Source organism: Megascapheus bottae, chromosome 13, assembly GCF_031878675.1.
Source record: "Megascapheus bottae isolate mThoBot1 chromosome 13, mThoBot2.hap1, whole genome shotgun sequence".
NCBI classification, from domain to species: Eukaryota; Metazoa; Chordata; class Mammalia; order Rodentia; family Geomyidae; genus Megascapheus; species Megascapheus bottae.
Genome location: NC_143521.1, coordinates 36,782,997 through 36,790,178, shown reverse-complemented (window position 1 = coordinate 36,790,178; position 7,182 = coordinate 36,782,997). Strand labels below are relative to the sequence as shown.

Below are 7,182 nucleotides of genomic sequence, written 5' to 3'. Positions count from 1 at the left end.
TCCCTTTTGTACACCTTACACAAAAGTCCATTCATCAAGTTCAAGAATAAGGACACGGTGCCAGTGGGTATTGTTGTGTTGTTGTTGTTAAGTAGAGAGCTTACAACTCAGCATGATGTCCAATATGATGTCCAAAGTACTTTGAGAGTAACCACAAAGCGAATGGCATTTCCACACCAACCCATGGGCTTCCACAACCCGTCTACCCACAGAGAATTCTCTAGATCAGACTCATCCTAATTAATCTGAGCAGAAAAATTAAAGATAGCTCTGTGTGTGTGTGTGTGTGTGTGTGTGTGTGTGTTTGGGGGGAGGGAGCACATGTAGATGGGGGAGGGGAAACAACCAGAGCTGCTCACACAGCAACATGGAGGGGAAAAGAAGCTCAAGCTCAGGCTACTATTGATAAGTATGTAAAGACACCCCCCCACCATACAAACCATGGGAAAAACGTGTATAAATCGTTTCTACTCACTGCATTCAGAACCCATGGAAGAGAATCACAAGACTCACTTTGGCATTGTTGGCCTGAAAGGATCTCTATTTATCATCTTATAAGACAGCTCGAATGATCTTTATCTACTTTGCCCACTTTCTGACCCAAATTCAGGGTTTTTATGGAAAATTGCAGTCAGTTTGATTGATGAAATCCAAAGATGTCTAAAATGGCACCAAAGATCTCCAACTGTGCAGACTCCAACCGCGGGCTTCAATGTTGGCATTGTTCCTGAAGGAATAAAAAAAAAAAAAAAAAAAAAAAAAAAAAGGAAAGAAAGAAAAGGAAAAGAAAAAAAAAGTTGAGAAAAACAGGCAAAAGTTAGAGAATTTCTGCTTTTAAAAAACTTCAAATTTCAATGAAGATGCCAATGCCATTATCCCTGTTCACACGTGCGAACTGGGTGGACATCAAAGTATTTCCCACACAGCACAACAAAACGGGGTTCCTCTTGAACCAGTAAACCTTCTTTGTAGCCTGCTGAATGGCCGAGTCTTCCAGGGAGCAGGTTGTAGAAAGGCTCTCGCAGCAGGGAATCGGGAGTTGGGGAGCCCTTGTGCACCCCACTGGGGGCCCAGGAAGGAAAAGCTAGTCTATATGATCACCCCTTCCCCTCCTCCTCCTTCCCCCTCCCAGGCAGTTTGGGGACTGTCCCCTGGGGCTGGGCGGCCCGAGCAGCCTCTCTTCTTCCCCACCCACCCCAACCCCCGCCTGCCCATGGCGCCACCATTATAACGCAGTGCCAGACCCAGGCAGAGGCAAGGCGCCGAGGCCTGCGGAAGGAAGAGACAGCCGTCCTGGTCTGGAAAACAACGGTCCAGTTTTTTTTTCCTTGGGGGGGGGAGAGGGCTGGGAATATTGTCACCTGCCTAATTGTTCCAAAGCCCCCCCCCCCATAATAGTAGCCTAGGCGAGCCTCCCACCGAGGTACCAGGCCCAGGAATTGATGAATGAACCCCTTCGTAGAGGAAAGTCTTGGGAGCTGTCTTCTGTCCTATTACCCAAGGGGGCTGGCTATAAATCTTCCTTCATTTTAACCACATTTACCCTCATCCTCCTCCAGGCAAGGGATGCTGTGTTAAGATTGCACTGATGTGCCAACGCTCTGGACCAGCTGCTCCTAAATACAGACAGGTCCTTGTCAATTAAGGCTTTGAGAAGCAGGTCCTCAAGGGCCCTGGGGCATTGGAGCAGCCAGCAGTGTGCAGCCCCCACAATTAGTATCCATTTGGAAGGGACCTTCAGGGCACAAATGCACAGGCAAAGGAAGAATCAAAACACCAGGCAACTTCAATTCTGGAAATTGGTCTTGTAAGTGTTGTGAAACTGAACAGACGGCCCCCAAGAAGGGAGCTAAGATTTCTGGTGTGAGATGGGCTTCCTCTACCTTCCCCACCCCGACCCTTTCAAAATTTTCCCTTTGTCTTGTCTTAAGCCAGGCTATAGATTGAGTTTCTGAGTAGGATAGGAATGGGGAAAGGGAGGGGAGGGGGGAAGAGAAGATAAATGAATATATTCATTTGTCAGATCCAAGCTGAAAGTTGGTTTTTGGTGTCTTTTGTGGTCCCCTCAAGCAGCTGGTCAATCCTGCCCCAACCCTGGCCTTTGGCCCAGGGCCACTGGACAAGGCAGCGCTCCAAGGAGAAGAGCTGCCATGTATCAGGTCAGGGAGGCCAAGCCACCACTGAGGCCAGCCTGAGCAGGAGCAGCTCAGCTAACACAAAACCCCCCAAAGGCTCTGGAGGCCTGGGGCACCACCAGCAAAGGTGTTTGTTTAAGTGATTAGGACGCAGTTGGTAGTTAGGGAAGGAGAAAAGGGCAGAGCTTGTGACACAGGGCAACTTAGTGGGACAGCAAGGGTGGATATTCAGAGAACATCACTGTTTAAGAATGTGTGACCCTCCTCCCCCAAGTTCAAGAACAGAGCAAATAGCACAGCCCATTAGGGATAGCCATCAAATGGTTGGTAACAAAACCAAGAGGGGCATTGAGAAAAAAAATGTTTCAATATTAAATATGGAAAAGTATTAGGAACTAGGGCAGAGGGGTCAATGAAAGTCAACAAGAGCATAGGCTTAATGAGAAAAAGAAGTTAATATCAAAAATGCATAAAACTGTAAGGAAGGCAGTTCTTTAATGAAGATAAAAGAACCAGTTCAGTCAACATTCTTTGATAATGGTAGTGCACACCGAACACAATAGTTAACAGAATGAAAGGAAAGGCAGCTCGCTTAATGGAGGATCTGCTGGACAACGTTCACAGGCCACAAGATATGAACATCCATCAGGCTAGTGGCTTTATCAACATCCTGACTACTGGAAGAAAGATAGTTGCTTCTTCCTGACACTGTAACCACCTCCTTACCCTCCCCCTCCTTACCCTGCCCTTCAAGGCTCCCTCCTCACACACTCACACTTCTAGAAACAGTCATTGTGAGTTTTCCTCCACCTATTTCAGCAAGGAGATAAAGTTGCTCTTAAAAGTCACTTCATCTTCCAAATTTTTAAACAAGGTACAAAGTTCTTAGCAAGGAACAGTCTTAAATTTTTTTTCCTGCAAAGAATAATAAACATTCTTCATCAATAGGAACGTGCAGCCAAAGAGCTTCAAAAGTTTCTCTTTCCACTCCTTTACCTCCCCATCAATAACAAATTTACTTTTGAAGGAAATTTCCCAAGTAACAGAGTCCTTAAACAGCAGTGAGGTGTACTGAAACATTCTATCTGCTATATGCTGCTTCTCAAGGACTTTACCCATACTGAGAGGGAGCGAGGGAGAGAGGGAAAGGGGGAGGGGGAGATCCTTGGTTATCCACAGGTAGATGCTGAAAGTCAAGGACAGAATGTTCTGTGCTGATAGCACCCCAGAAAGTGGCACACCATTTCAATTGTGCTCAAGCATCTTCTAATCCCTATTCAGCAAGGAAACAAGAATCCCTACAGAGTAGTCGTGACTCTTTACCTATAGATAGTTGTAATGTCTACAGTTGGTAGTTTTGAAAGCACATTTGCATATGTTATCATGATCCTCATGACTACTTGGAAGAGTAAGTAGGGCAGAATAAAGAAGAGCTGAGATTCAATAAAAAATAAATGAGCAAACTAATTTTGCACAAAGACAGATTCACAATCTAGTATGTGACCTACACATTTTCCCTACTTTGTTCTCCAGTCTCTAAAGAAGGCAGTGTAGAGGCAGTCAGAAATAGACATCGTCCTCAAGCCCATATATAGACATTTTAATGCTCATCTTTACCTGGCTTATGAGTATCCCATTGCTTCAAGCACCAAGAGAATTTAGGGGATCTTCCAGAGCATGTGGTCTCTCCCATATGCTCATCTTCAAAGAAGAAAACTGAGGTCTCACAGTCTTTCAGTGCCTGGCCCAGGTCTCAAGTCTAGACCTAGAAACTCTAGGCTGCACTTGAGTCCTTTGATTCTAGAACTAGGTTACACTGAAAACCCTCAGTTATCCTCTACATCTATCCAGTGACTTAAATGCAGAATTCGCTCCTTCTTTTGTATCATGTATGAGACTACCTCCTTGATAGTCCCAGTAAGATTAAAGGATGTCTGAAGCCCAGAAAATGAATGGATGGATTTAAAGGCTACAGCCTACCTTCAACAATGTACACAGTGACAGTGGGAAGAAAGCCTTAAGAAAAAATGGATCTCAGACTTTTAGAATCTTCAGATTACTGGATTGTCTGTTACAATTGTTGAATAAATGGCAACGCTAGAACAAGGAGAACCACAGAGTAGAGGGGAGTGGGGAGGGGAGTGGCCTCAGATCTACTTGGCTCACTCTCTGCTCCTTACTCTCCTCTGCAGGTGGAGAAGTCAAACACCTTTAGCAAATCAAATCTGCCCGGGGGTGGATGAGACAAGCTGTAGCTTTGCACTTGGAAGTCACCTGGACATCTGACCTGGTAGAACCTTTCCATCTCTAAACTGTAATCGTCTCTCCTTCCAAACAGGCAGGAGATAATTGACCAAGAACAACAAGTAAAAACACTTCCTGTGCCCACCCAGAAGTTTCCCTGTATGCAAAGCTAGCTCTGACATCTTCAGACTACAGCTGGGAAAGTCACCTGGCCAGGAGATTTCTCAGGAATCTTGGGGACTGTTCCATTCCGCTCACCATTAGGGAATCTGGTCTTGGCACCTAGCTTCAAAGTGTGTACAGCCCTGGCACTTCATTTTTTGCCAGTCCTGGGGCTTGAACTCAGAGTCTGGGCATTATTCCTGTGCTTCTTTTGCTCAAGACTAGCACTCTACCACTTGAGCCACAGTGCCATTTCTGGCTTTTACTGTTTAAGTGGTACTGAGGAGTTGAACCCAAGGCTTGTGTGAGGTAAGCTAAGCACTCTACCACTAAGCTACATTCTCAGCCCAACCCTGGAACTTTTTAAGGTACTTGCCAGGTCTGGTCAGGTTAGGGAGAGCTCTCCATTCCTACAGGCTTGTCCCGACCTTTGGCCTAGTCCCTCAGACGCCTCTGAACCCATCAGGAATCAGGACTCTTCCAGCTCCTCCTCCCTAGCTCCTCTAAAGGCAGGGCCTGTGGAAGGGACTGTCCACCCTGGAATCCCCAGTGCCTTTGAATTACCTTGGAACAAGTGGGAACGATATAGTATTGGCATAACAGAAGCCAGCAAAACAAAGCTGTTTTTACAAGAAGGGAATTGGTTTGTGTCACCAATCCGCCAAAACTAGAGGTGGAAACGAAGAAGGACTGGAATGTATCGTTTCAAAATCGTTATTTTTAATTATTTTTTTTCCTAAAAAAAAATGTAACAGCGAAATACCAGCCACCATTTCCCCCAGCAGGTTCAGGAGGTCAAGCAGATGGAGACGAGCTCGTGGGAGTTATTTATGTCAAGTCGCGTTATGGTAAAGGCAAGAGGGGATCGCCCAGGCGGCCGGCAGCCAGGGGACCCCCGCGCCCGTCTGGGCGGGGGTCAGGGTAGTGGGCAGGGTGTCCACCGTGGCGGGACAGTAATTGCCCTGGGTCTGACACCATGCCTGGGGGGCTCAGGGCGCCTCTATCCATCTCCATCCAGTTAGCGATGCGCCCCCGCCCCCACCAGGCAGGAGGATGGGTTTGGGCCTGGCTCTGAATAATGGAAACAATTGTCTTCCCTAGCTGGCATGGTCCTGGTTTGTTCTGGCTTAGATGCCCGGACTCGAGGGTCCTCCAGCTTTGGCTATAGGGCCGGGATAGAAGGTGAGCTCTAGACCAGATGGTCGCTCCGTTCTGGGTGCAGAGAAAGTCTGGGTGTCCAAGGAGAACCCCCATAGTTCAGGCTGTCCCCGCTGGCCTCTAACCCACCTCTTGTGCATCCTGCCCCAACCTGCGGGGCTCACCCAGTTACTCGGCCTTTCTCCCTCCCACCCAAGACCCCGCTGGCTTCTGTCTCTAGAATTTTCCACCAGTGCTGGGGGCTGGTAAAGATTTCTCGCGCGCCACTGACAACTTAATGGTCTCAAGTCATCATCTGTGTGACACTAGCCATCCATCTTCTCCCAGGGGAGGACAAAGCCCGGCCTGCCGGGACTTCAGGCCTTGCACTCCCCAGCGCTTTCTATTTTGGGGATGGCCTCTCCACAATGCCATCTTTATGAACCATAATGGCGATGTTTATGAAGGCCGCAATACCAGTGTATGAAAGACAATTTTATGCCTAATTAGAAAATGATGTAACCCGAGAGATGACAAAGAGGAGCTGTCCCCTCCCGTTTCTCTCTCTTCAATCACACGCCCAACCGAGATTTCCTAGAGTCAATCCCCTTGTGAGTTCCCGGGGCTCTCCGCCTCTTGTTTTGACAGTGGCTGGGCTCCCACCCCTTCACCGCCCCCCCCCCCCATTCTGCCGGCCCGGGCGGTGGCCCGGGCTGTGGGTAGGGGCTGGTTCGGGGCGTGACGCCTCCCGGAGAGGGCAGAGGTAGGCGCAGAGACTTAAAGAGATTTGGGACTCTCGTGCCTGCACTTTCTCTCTTCCCCACGCGCCGGCATCCGAAGGGACCTCACCCCTGGGAAGACTCCAATAAATGCAACCCGGCGCCACTCGATTCCGGGATAATTTTTAATATATATGCAATAAATGTTCACTTTGTTAGATTGAATGACAGACAATAATATCGGCAAATCTTCATATCCATCCATTACCAGCAAACGAGCTGCACAAAGGACAGATTTGCTTTTGATTAATTTATTTGCAGACTCGGGTTGATAAAGCAATAACTATTTGGTTAAACTTGACATTTGGTCTTCGGGGGGTTATCAGACAAATCCCTGTGTTGGGGAGAGATAATAAAGCTGTTTAAAAGGGATTAATTATTAATTGGCTGCAATTAATTTCTCCCCTTTGCTCGGCTGCTGTCACAATGCGCATCCCTCAACCCACAAACAAAAGGCAGGGGTTTGTTCTCGCTTGCACACCGACCTGAAGCACGGGCGACCCCTAAAACCCAGAGCAGGAGATATGGCCTTCTGCGCCCCGATTATTTGATTATTTCCATTATAACCTTGCCCGGTTCTGTCCGGAGCAGGTCTCTCCTTCTGCAAAGGAGAGTTCCCACGGCCATCAGATCGTGGACTTTGAACCGGTTTATCCCCACCACTCTTTCACACTCATTGTCCCGTGTAAATCTTCGTTCCCCAAAGTGTTTCTTGGGGCAACAGC

General features: G+C 47.8%; 1 long non-coding RNA gene across 1 annotated transcript in view; it reads right to left on the bottom strand.

The window, feature by feature from the left end:
* Positions 1-520: 520 nt before the first annotated feature.
* Positions 521-7,182, bottom strand: part of LOC150055825 (uncharacterized) — a 30,855-nt gene continuing 24,193 nt past the window's right edge. The window contains exon 2 of the long non-coding RNA XR_016537393.1: positions 521-727. This is a non-coding gene — a long non-coding RNA (uncharacterized LOC150055825). The remainder of the gene's footprint in view (positions 728-7,182) is intronic.